This window comes from Orcinus orca, chromosome 14 (assembly GCF_937001465.1).
Source record: "Orcinus orca chromosome 14, mOrcOrc1.1, whole genome shotgun sequence".
Classification (NCBI taxonomy): domain Eukaryota; kingdom Metazoa; phylum Chordata; class Mammalia; order Artiodactyla; family Delphinidae; genus Orcinus; species Orcinus orca.
This window is the reverse complement of record NC_064572.1, coordinates 39,402,922-39,415,994: the sequence shown is the minus strand read 5'-3', so window position 1 is coordinate 39,415,994 and position 13,073 is coordinate 39,402,922. Positions and strand designations below refer to the sequence as shown.

General features: G+C 39.9%; 1 pseudogene; it reads left to right on the top strand.

Annotated features, from left to right (window-relative positions):
* The first annotated feature begins 597 nt into the window (after positions 1-597).
* Positions 598-4,411, top strand: LOC101277199 (serine/threonine-protein kinase MARK2-like; annotated as a pseudogene).
* The last annotated feature ends 8,662 nt before the right edge of the window (positions 4,412-13,073 follow it).

The following is a 13,073-nucleotide window of genomic DNA, read 5'->3' as shown; positions in this document are numbered from 1 at the left end:
ATGTGGGATCTTCCTGGACCAGGGCTCGAACCCGGTTCCCTGGCATTGGCAGGCGGATTCTTAACCACTGCACCACCAGGGAAGCCCTAGAAATTTTATTTTAGATGTATTTAGATATAGAGTTCTAATATATATCATGCTGCTCTATTCTATAATTCTTTGAATATACAATATCGTCTGTTTCACTGCTTGGTCATAGTGTACTATTTTTGAGGACATTTTAAAAGGCAACTAAACCCAACGCATCTAGTATTAGCAATGTAAATAAGACATAGAGCCACGATACAATGGATGGCTTTGGCCAAGCCTGCCCATTTCAGGCAATAACACCCTACCTCCCAAGTAGCTCCCGGCCTGCTGCCTGGATGGTGCATATTGAAAGACTCCATTGATTTGAAGGGATATCAGACTTCAGGAATTTGTACTATGTGAAAAAAAAACATGAATCTTAGAACTTTTGAAATGGCAAAGATGAAGTAAAACAAGCTCTCTGCTTTTATTGTGATGAACTTAATAAACGTAAGTGTACCTGTACTCCAATCAAATGATGTGCAGATATGTGGGACAAGAATTAATTCTGAAGAAATTGATTCGAACATGTCGAAATTTGTCACCATGACAGGAAAATCGTTATTCCAAGGGATTTGCTCTCTGTACCTGGTAACAGATACCAAGCTTTGCATTAGAAAAAAAATACAGAGATGCAGTGAAATCTTGAGCATCTAGAGGACATTCTGCCTTCTGCAACGCGGATGGCTAACATTTGCATAGAGAGAGTGCATTGTATGTGCCAGGCTTTGTCATGCACTGTTTCTGCTAAACTTCATAGCAATCTTATGAGTTAAGAATCACTGTTAGCACATTTTATTGATGAGGAACAGAGGTGCAGAAAGGCTAAATAACTCACTTCGTTAGCTAGTAAACAGAGGGTCACAATTCAAGATGCAAACCTGAAGCATTTCTCACTCTGCTATGCTGTCTCCTGGCAAGTTAGCCTGGGCTAGTAGCTTTCTCTTTACCTGCCAGATGTTCATAAATCAGGCATTTTTGAGTTGGGAAATCACTCCGCAACTTTGGCTTTCTATCACAAGCAATTACGCTTCTCTATCGGCTTCAGTGTGAAACCAGTGAATGCAGGTGCCCTCGGCATCAGAATATTCAAGAGTGAGTGGTGCAAGGCACTTGTTTGTTTTTCTTCATATACTCTTCCTCGAAGTTTTCAGTTGATGGGATTTTAAAATTATTTTTCAACTATAAAACTAATAGAGTTAACTGTTAAAACGCTAGTCAGTATAAAAGTATACAATGTAAAAACAGAAGTGTTTCCCTCTCGTTTTGCCCACTACAAGGGTAAATCGCTGTCAACACTTTGCTCTGTGTCTTATATGATGACTTTTAGATTCATATACAAATAAGGTGTAAGGTTTATAAAAATTATACCAAATTATTCATGTTGTTATGAAATGTGCCTTTTTACTCACCAATATAATATCAAAACAAAAATTATTGGTTCATGAATTGCAAAGAAGGATTAAATAATTAAACTATAGTATCAGAAGGTGGAGCTGGGCCTCAGTATTTCCTGAAATCAAAATTTTGTACACTCTTCTCTAAACTCAGATTCTTGCATATTGTCAGCTGGATCGTCTCTCTCATTGCAAAGCTAATAATTTCTACAGGAAGGGGAATGAGGCTACCAAAAAATTCCCAGGTTCCCTTTTTTATTTCCACTTCAAAAAAAATCTATGGCATGACTTTAACTGATTCAGCTTGGGTTAGGTATCCATCTCTGGCTCAATCACCTGTATGTAAAAGTCCAGGGAATCATGACTGTCACATCCTTGTTCAATTACCCAAGTCTGGAACATTGGGTAATTGTGGGCCTACAGACAGAGAAATTAAAATATGCCAATTTCCATCTTAAACCACATTGTTGGGAGCAGGAACTGGGTGTGGTTTCAATAATGGTCTCTCCACATCTCTAAACAGGTATCACAAGGATAAAAGTTATCTGGATGAGCAAAATGATAGGAATCCATTAAGCAAAGGATGAATGTACCATAGATAATTTGTCATCTCTTTATGGATGGACATTCATCTCAGCTCATGTTCTTCATCATTACAAATATTTTTCATTATTATAAATAATGCTGCTGTGATCATCCCTGCACACATATCTTTGTGTCCATATAAGCATTTCCATATGTGTCCATATAAGTATAATAGATTTATAAAAATGGAACTGTAAGTTAAAAGCACATGCGTGTTTTAATTTCATAGATACTGTGACATCCCCACTGAAAGATATTTACACCAGTTTACACTACCACCAATGGTGATTGTTTGTGTACCTAGCAAATCCTCTAAAAACTACTGGATACAATTAACTAGAGGGAAATTAAGCACTTTCTTATGTGGATTATAAATCTGCCACTTCAAGATAAATATTGAAATTCCTAGGCTCTATTTTTCTATAACTTCAAGTTATGTATTTCTGAGAGTGAATTGACAGTGAGTATGAATCTCAGTACTAAACTTTAGAAAATTCAGGGTTTATTTTCACCAAGAGAGGAAAAGCTATTTAATCTCAAGACTGAGAAAACATTCTACCTCATCATGGAATGTGCTAGTGGAAGAGATGTGTTTGATTACCTAGTAGCTCATGGCACATGAAAGGAAAAGAGGCTTGAAGAAAATTCCACCAGAAAATATCTGTTGTGCAGTGCTGCCAACAGAAGTGGGTTGTTTATAGAGACTGAAAGGCAGAAAACCTGCTCTCGGATGCTGACATGGACATCAAGATGGTAGACTCTGGTTTCAGCAACAAATTCACCTTTGGCAACCAGCTACGTAACTTCTGTGGCAGTAATTTTGCTACCCCAGAACTACTCCAGGGAAAAATTTAAGATAGACCCGTGTGGGAGGTGTGGAGGCTGAGAGTCATCCTATATGCAGGGGTCATCTGATCCCTGCCTTCTTATCTCAAGAAGCCATGGGAGAAGTTACTGAGTGAAATATACCATATTCCCTTCTACTTGTCCATGGAGTGTGAAAACCTGCTCAAGAAATTTCTCATTCTCAGTTCCACTAAGAGAAGCACTCCCAGCAAGAGAGGCACTTTTGATCAAATTATGAAAGATTCATGGATAAATTGGGGTCATAACGATGAACTAAAGCCTTATGTGGAACTGCTCTCTGACTACAAAGACCCCCCCCAGAGTTGATGGTGTCAATAGGTTACACACAAGAAGAGATCAAGTACTCACTGATGGGCCAGGAGTTCGAGGTGATGGCCGCCCATCAGCTCCTGGGACACAAGAGCACAGAATTGGAGGGCTATACTATCGCCCTGAGGGCCCAGCCTTTACCTAATCTGACCAGCAGCAGCAATCCTTTCCCATCTCACAAGGTACAGAATAGTCTCTGCCAACCCCAACCAGTGGGGTGTCAGCAACAATGCTGGTCCTGCCATTTCCATCTCTAATTCTCAGAATACTCAGAGTAGCAGTGCAGAAAATCAGCAGCCTTCAGATGGCCAGGAACCAGAACAAAATGCTAGCAGCACGGTCAACTTGCCTGCCACCTCTCTGATTGTCTTGGCAAAGAAGAAAATAACTCCTGTTCCCTACGCAAAGAGTGACCTCTCCACCAGCAGAAATCAAAACAGGAATTCCCCATTTTTGGAGAGGGCCAGCTTCCACCAGAAAGAAAAGAGCCTGACCAGGCTATGTTCTGGGGCCTCCACCAGCTTCTGCTTCTGCTGCAATTGACCCAGCCTTTGCCCTGCCTGCACTAGAAACCCACGACAGCCTTGGTGCAGCCCAGCCAAGCCTCCGGGTGCTGCCTCGCAGACAGCAATGGCGAGGTGCCTCGGCACTGCCCCGTCAGCATGTCCCTGTGGCTTCCCACAATGGTGGAGCCCCAGACAGGAAATTCCTTCCAAGCTGAACAGCTCTGACATATACACAACCAGCAGAATTTGCCCTGTGGGAAGACCCGAGCCTCTCCCTCTGGCAACAGTCAGGGCCAGAAGAACTAGTGGAGACTCTCAAACTTCACCTGGTGGGCAGCAGAAGCAATGATAAAAGAATTTCAAGAGGCTAAGTGGTGCCCACTCTACTTTACATGGAGTATGAAGTATCACAAGCACATGGAGTCTGCTGGGAGATGTGCAAGGTCCTGGATGCAAACAGCTGCCAGTGTGAGCTAAACAAACAAACAAAAATATTGGGCTGGCCAAAAAGTTCGTTCGGGTTTTTCGTAACATCTTATGGACAAACCCGAACGAACTTTTTGGCCAGCCCAATACTTGCTGCTGTACATGCATAGTTCCCAGGACCAAAAGGACTGCATGCAGTGGAAGATGATGGTGTGCAAAGTGCCACTGAGGCCTCTCAATATGTTTGACTGAAGTGGATATCAAGCATTTCCATGGCCTTTCGAAACGTTGCCTCTAACATCACTGTGGAGTTTAAGCTTGAAAAGGCTGCCACGACCCACCAGAGAGATAAGAGGAGAAGTAGGCTGGCTATAGCTGCTCTGCCCCCGGTGTGGACTAGTGTATTTCCCCCTCTGGCACTTCTCCTCTTCCTGTGACTTTCTCTGTCTTTTCTTCTATTTTTGCAGGGGAGAGGAGATTGGTCTACTGAAATAAAGACAAACCATCCAAATGGAAACACAACACACATCTCTCTCTCTCTCTCTCTCTCTCTCTCTCTCTCTCTCTCTCTCTCTCTTCTCTTTCTTCCTGCTATTAACTCGTAATGTCTATTAGCATTTCTTTGAGCTGACTAAAGTAAAGCGTTCTTTATAATAATAGACTACCTGTTACATAGTAAATGCATTCACGTCATGCCCTCTAGAGCAAAAGGGAAGCATAAGATATAAAATCTCTGGATCAGACGGTTAAAACTGTAATCATTTAAAATCAAGGATGGCATGAGAAAACAGGAAAGCACTGAGCTACTTCTGCAAAGAAAAATAAATTTCTTTTCTCTGGGATAAATATAAGCCAATGAAGCTTAGCCAAATCACCTCATGAGTATACATGTTTTCCAGGCAAAGTTATAAAGTGCTAAGATGAACACATCTAATCTGTTGCAATAAAGCTGTTCAGTAATAAGAGCCCCTGGATTCCATAGCTCTAGGATGGATTAAATATTTTATCTTCTAAAGAACAGTAATCAGCTGGGGAGAGTGAAGGAATTGGCTTTATTTGATATTTGATTTACTTTCCCTGCCATTTCCATGGGTCACCTTTTGGTGCTGACTTTCAATTCAGCGGCTGTTGTAGCACCAGAATCCTGAATTATGAAAAGAGTGGTTTCATTTAGGAGAAGTAAATATTCTAGCAGCTGTGAATTCAGGACTTAAAAATCATTCTAACTTGCTGAAAACGAACAGTCCCAGCATAGAGTCAAGCGAGAAGCAAATGGCAGAAATACCTGTATGAGTCCATTCACTGGGTGTGTAGTGTGTTTCTTGTCTATGGCTTACCTTGTTATTTGCTTGTTTTTTTCCCCATTTTCACCTCCCCAGATGCCCCTAACCACGGCATCTCCAACTCTCCTTCTGAAGACCAGCTGATTCCTTCATTCTCTTCATTCATTCAGTAAAATATTGCTCATCTATGAAGCTACAATATTTAAAATAATTTTCATAGTAGGCATGCATAAACAAATATACTGTACTAAGTGCTATTTTAGGGTACCTACTGATGGCTGTTGGAACAAAGAAAATAATATAACTAACTGTGAGTGGAATGATTAGAAGATGAGCAGAGATATGAATTGCAAATATACAAGGAATCACATTTTAGGTAAAAAGAGCTGTAGTAAAATCAGAGTCTCAGATGTTCTCTGAAGTAGGTAATAATTGGTTATGACATAGGGATGACACAGGGTATGACGTGGCAAAGTGGTAGGAGATGACACAGAAAGATAAGTTGAGATCAGATTCTGAAGAACCCTGAAGAGCAGAAGACCTTGGTCTTTATTCTGGAGGTGAATCATCAATGACAGTGATTAGATGAAGGGTGTATTCTAGGATGATCACTCCATTTTCAGGATAGAGAATTTGCATTAAAAATCCCAGTTTCTAGATTTTTCCACAACATGCAGAAAAAAATATATGAGACCACAGATTTTGATAATACATGCCAGTTACCAAGGTTGTTGCTTTTAAGAGAGATACGTTTTTAGCGAAATTCCTAGTGAATACAATTCTCCCCACTGTAAGTCGGCTATAGGAAAATGAGGTCACTTCTTCATATCTTAAAGTTAAAGCAAGAGGTAATGTGAGTAGGGAGGCTCTGAGTGTCTGACTCTCTTTTGATCTTCTATGATGATACTCACCAGTAGATGAAGTTCCTGAACTAAAATCAAAACTAAAATCAAAAGTAACTGCTTATAGGAGGCATAATTTAGAGTGTCAGCCTAATCCCAGTCCCTTCCTTGGTGAACTTCCCCTCTCACAGTCCCTGTATATTTGATACAATGAGGAAATTATCCCCAAACCCTGGTCCCAAGTGATTCGACAGATCATAGGCACATGACCTAAGGGCAGTCAAGCCCTTAAACTGGCCTAATACACTTATTGCCTGACTTGGTAAGATTCTCTACCTTGCACCCAAACCATGATCTGTGAACAAGCATCTTTGGCATCACCAGGTAATTAATTAGAAATGCAAAATCTCAGGCTCTATCCAATACCTCCTGAATCAATCTGCATTTTACCAAGATTCCCAGATGGTCCATATTCATATTAAATTTTAAGTAGCACAGCACTAGACCAGGAGGTCTAGAGAATTTAATTTAAGAAATATTAAAAACATGTGAGTGATTAGCAGACTGGAAAGAACCAGACATGCAAGTATAACTGTGTTCTTGTTCATGGCCAGTTACTTCAACAGAAACGCTGTGACTCCTTTTGCTACTGAGGTGCCTGTAGAGCTGCCCCATGTCTAGACGCTCCTACCAGTTACAGGTGTTCAAGTTCCTCCTGCAGTGTTTCTGTTCTTAAATGTCCAAGAGAGTCACATCTTTCATGTGGGTATTTATTTATTAAATTCCTTCCTCTTGGAACCAGTTTGAGATTTTGTTTCCTACAGCAAAAGTTGCCAAAAATCAAACACTTCTTATAGTAGCAATCACTGAGGAGTTAATGAGAGCAAATCTCTGATTCAACTGAGTAATTCTAGTAAGAGCAACAATTTCTCTTGTGCAAAAAATTGGCAGCAGTTCATTTCCCCAGCCAGACCTGGTCAATGAGGAAGAAGCATATCACTCTCATTTAAGACTTGCATTAATCTCCTTAGTCTAGCATGATGACATTCCTTGTACAGAAAAGGATCATTTACTCAACCTGAAAGAGGGAAAGAAGCCATGTCAAGAGAAAATTGTCCTCCCTTTTCACAGGCAGAATTGGCAATTTTTTCTGATGCTTCTCTAGGGTGAAGAGGGGGTTCGATGTAGACATTCCAATTTTAAGTTCAGGAGGTTTGGCTTTTTCCCAAGACCTTTGCCAGGAGAGACTCTCTCTTTTTTTTTTTTTTTTTCTTGTGTAAATTTTTTTTTAAGTATAGTTGATTTACAGCATTATATTAGCTTTGGGTGTTCAACATAGTAATTCAGTATCTTTATAGATTATACTCCATTTAACGTTATTACAAAATAATGATTATATAAATCAGAGAGAGACAAATACAGCTATGTTATCACTGATATGTGGAATCTAAAAAATAAAACAATCGAATGTATGTAGCAAAACAGAAACAAACTCACAGATATAGAAAACAAACTGATCTCAGAGAGGCAGCCGTGAGTGGTGGCGTGAAGCAAGATCTTAATTCCCTGTGCAGGAATTGAACCTGGGTAGCCTGGATGAAAACTAGGATTCCTAGACACCACACCCCCTGGCTCTCGTCCTCAGTGAAAAATGCATTTCTCACGGAGGCAAAACTGTAAAAACAGGTACAAAGTTTATTATCAGAGACATAGCACAACAACAAGTGGGAGAGCACACAGAGAAACAGTTTGTTTAGTTAAGATGGAGGCAAGGCAGAGATGCACACCTGGAGAGAAAGGGTGTGGGCGTCCTCCCTAATGAGGAGGAGTGCAGTAAAGAGGCCGCTAAGTCACTTATATAGGGCAGTTCTTCCGGGTCTTTGTTTACCTTTGGCCAATTATCTGGTTTCTTTTTCCACACCTGCCCTGCCCTAGGACCCTCCCCAACATGCGGGTGCAACTTTTTTCCAAGATGGATTACAGCCCAGAGGCCTATGGGACGGTCTTAGCATCACATATTATGGGGTGGTGCCCCCTCCTTTTGACCGCCAAGGAGCCTTTCTGCGCATGTGCAATGTTTCCCTTGCCCCAAGGATGGGAAATGTATGACCTCTTGATCTTTTAACAGGGTTTAGTCCCACTCTGTCCCTGCCATAAGAATGTCCAATGTCTGGTTATTTACCCTATTTCTGTTGCTCGTTTTTATATCGAGGTGCAGATCTCGAAATATAGACAAGTGTCCAGTCATAAATATGTAATCCTGGAGCCTGCTTGTCTCTTGCTTCAGGAAATATAAATAGGGGACTGGTAATGAATGTCTGGCCTGGAGCCCATCTTCTCACCCCAGGAAGTGTGAACAGGAGGCCAGTTGTGAATGCCTAGCTTGGAGCCCACCTATCTCCTGCCTCAGAATGAGTGGATATCAGTTGGAAGAAGGATGGGGGGTGGGGGGCAAGATAAGGGTACAGAATTAAGAGATATAAACTACTATGTATAGAACAGAAAGAGTATATTGTACAGCACAGGGAATTATAGCCATTATTAGGAGAACCTGTCTCTTTACTGGCATTTCCTCCTTTGTTTTCATAAACTCCTTTAAAGAAAATCCTATCCATCAGGAACATTCTGTTCTGCCTCATTGCAAGATATATGACCTTGAGCAAGTTGTTTAATTATTTTGCTTCTTCATTTCTTTATTTATAAAAGGGGGACATAAAAACCCAGTCATTTTATATATATTATTCATTATATAGAAAATAATATAAATATGTATATATCTGTATGTGTGTGTGTGTGTGTGTGTGTGTGTGTATATATATATATATATATATATATAAAAAAAATCATACTTGGGTATCCACCCTCCATATCCACAGATTCAACCAACTGTGGATACAAGGGCCAAATGTATATGTACTTTTCAATGTCAGTTATATAAATGCAAGATATTCTTAAAATGTTCTGTGATGTCTTAGTACTTTTTCAATATGTTTTAGCAGTGGAATTTTTTGTTCAAAAAATATTACATATTAAATAAACATAAGATCTGGTGGTTTGGTTGAATTAGCTTTGTGGTGATGAAGGTAGTGATCTGAGGAATTGACTCTTCAAACATTGTAACTGAATGTAGAGTTTCATAAAGCATAGTGTGAAAATCAGATTTCTGTATAATTTGAGTCATCATATATTCATCTCAACAATTATTTATAGAGTGCCTGAATTCTATATCAGGAACATGGCCAAAATACAAAGATCTCAGTTCACCTGGGAAAGAGATAAAAAAAATATATTACATGGTATGTGTTGACAATTGATTTTGGAGTAAGTATTATTGAAGCACAAATCTCTCATCAGTTACCTCTGCCTCATGAAAGTGGAGTAAAACTTCACTTGCCTAATGGTGGTTGGGAAGAAGAGAAATGAGGTTATATTTGACCCAGACCTTTCAGAATTTGTAGAAAATTTTGTGTTAAATAAGTGAGAAAAGAGTGCTCCAAGCAAGGGAAAACAAAGGTAGGTAAAGCCACAGTGCAATGAGTGAGTGGCTTCAAGAACATCACATAGTCTGATAAGATTGGAGTTTGGTTTATGAGATAGAGCAAGACAGTGGTGGAGAAAAGCTAAAAAGGGTTGGGACCAAGTTGTGAAGAGTTTTGACTTTCATGAAGTTCTGTCTATTTGGCAATAATTGTTTAATAAAAGAAAACAAAAACGACTAAATGTCTATTTTGGAAAAACCTCTGTGGCAACCATGTCAAAAAGAGTTTTCTGGATCATTTTTTTTTTTGCTCCTGCAGTTCCACAAGCCATCCTGTCATCCTGTTTTCTATTTTCCAGGAATCTGACCTGCATAGATTGCATCAATGTGCTGCCATGACCTCTAGCTTCTGGTAAGGATCCATCAATGGGAGATACTCGCAGGAGACTAGAGAGGGGTGGAAGAGAGGGCTGATAGGCAATTCTTTGCCTTCCAGCGTTCTCCCTTCTGGGTAACCACTGGTGCACTGCATCTCTGTGCCAAAGGCCACAGTTCCTGCTGTGTGGCTTTCTTCAGTTTATGGTAGTCATTTCTTCCTTTTCCTTCTTTCCTATTTATTTATCAGGATGGACTCAAACATTGTATTTTTTCCAGTGGGATTATAATCTGCTACTATCATAATCATTTTCAAGTCAGATTGTCAGAATCTTGGCTGTTGAGGGTCCTTCAAGCCCTCAAGCCTTCATGTCCTCTTGACATGCCCCACCATCCTTTGAGTATTTTCTTACTTTGAGGCTCAACACAACATTCAAAGCTCTTCTTGTACTTTTAGTGCCTCAGCCCTGGAATCAGCCATTTCTTCATGGAGGTCTAGTTCCTCCTAGTGGTTCAAGGTATGCTCATTGCTGTTTTGGTGCTGCTTCTAGGTCTCTCAGCAGGCAGACTTATGGAAGGTCTATCAATTTATATTGATAACTCCAAATTTAATCCAATACCATAGAATTCTGGTCTTCTCATTTCCATATAATTCCCTTCTCCAACCCTCAGAAAGCTGGTTGCCGCTATCCTTAGTATATATTTATGTATTTGTCCAATTCTAGAATACATAGAAATTAGTTTCAGAATTATTAATTCATATTACTGAGAAAAGGAAACCTCCTCAGGTTTAGGACATGTTGTCAGTAGGTCTCTGCTGTCATGAGCCCTGGGATATTGCATCATTTCTTCTTAGTTTCCCTTAAACTCCATTACACCTCTGCTAACAGGCTTTTTATTAGACACTCTTTAAGTATCTAATTTGACTCTGTCATCTGCTGTCTACTGGGACAATAACTGATAAAATGTGCTAGAGAATGACTACTTATAAGGGGTTTAGAATATGTAGAAAGAGACAATCTGCCCTAGCTTTTATCAATATTCAGGCACTGAGCACTTTGTGTCAGCACCAGTGGATGTTATCCAGTGCCTGGCATTATCATGAACAAAACTGTAGTGAGCCATGCAAGAAGAACTTTATATTACGAGATGTATGCAGACAGAAATTTAGGGAAAGACATATACCCTTTATACACTTTAGAAAATTAAACACCTAATGTTTTAGTTATTTCCACTCTGATTAATAACATTCTATTATTTTTGCATCTCCACTTGTATCTGATCTGGGCATGGTTCCTCCATAGCTACCTTTCCACTGGCAAAACTCATGAAGAAGCACAGGACATTACTGAAAAAAGCCATGTAGCAATGTGTCACAAAGACATTCTTGGCTAATGTAGTGTTGCGATTTATAATAGGATATGTATATTTGTTCTTCATCCTTATTTCAGGCACAAAGCTTCTAAAGCCCTTGAATGTCCTGTGAAAAGAGCAATAAAGGTGTCTTTTGTTAATTTAATGAGGTGATTTTGCAAAGCATCTAAGGATGGAGGCAGGTTGCCAGTGGAGCCAACCATGTGCTTACAGTGTTGGAACTTTAAGTTCCACCCTACTCCCACCCCCACCTTTTGAGAGGGGAGAGGGGCTGGAGTTGAGTTCAGTCACCAATGGCCCATGATTTAATCAATCGTTGCTATGTAATAAACCCCAAATGGCAGGCTTCTGAGAACTTCAGTGTTGGTGGACACATGGTGGTACAGGGAGAGAGGCCCTCGGAGAAGTTCTGCACCCTTTCCTTATACCTTGATGTATAAGTATCTTCATCTGGCTGTTGAGTCATTATTTCTTTAACACCCTTTGTAATAAACTAGTAATCTAGTGAGTAAACTGGTTTTCTGAGTTCTGTGAGCTGCTCTAGCAAATTAATGAAACCCAAGAAGGGGGCTGTAGGAAATTCTGATTTATAGCTAGTTGGTCAGAAGTGCAGGTAGGGCAACCTAGACTTATGATTAGTGTCTGAAGTGGAGGGCAGTCTTGTGGAACTGAGTCCTTAGACTGTGAAATCTGATGCTATCTCTCTGTACATAGTATGAGAATTGAGTTGCAGGATGTAGTGCTGGTGTCAGAGACTTGCTTGGAGATGTGGGAAAAAAGAATCCCACACGTTGGTATTCGATACAGAATTGTAACTTTAGAATTTAAACTTTCTCTAATAATAACTGGAATATGTACATTATTTGTCTTGAGTGTTCATACATCTCAGAGAAGAAGAGAAATAAAAGTTGACATCCTAAGGCTGAAAAGAAGTTAGCTAGTTGAGTAATGAAAGTTTGTATTAACTATGTGACATGATTTTTCATACATGTCACTTTACAATAATTAGCAATAATATATTGATCATGGTACTGGGAAACATGCAATTCCTGAGCCCCGTGGCAAGAATTTAAAGTGGTAAATGCTTTCTTAAGGGAAATGTGTTTTTTTTAATATACTGGCTTTGTCATAGATTGCTTATACTATTTGATTCAGAAACAAACTCTTCTCTAATTTATTCTTTAAAATATCATGAAAGGGCTTCCCTGGTGGTGCAGTGGTTGAGAGCCCGCCTGCTGATGCAGGGGACACGGGTTCGTGCCCCGGTCCGGGAAGATCCCACATGCCGCGGAGCGGCTGGGCCCATGAGCCATGGCCGCTGAGCCTGCGCATCCGGAGCCTGTGCTTCGCAATGAGAGAGGCCACAACAGTGAGAGGCCCGTGTACCGCAAAAAAAAAAAAAAAAAAAAAAAAAAAATCATGAAAAATGACCAAAGAGAGTTGTGATACATCATTTTCATCTCAACATTATTTTTAGTAATTAAATCTTGAAAACTTTTGAAAATATTCAACATTGATATATTTCCTAAATCTATTTTGATGAAGCTTTTATAAAATTATAT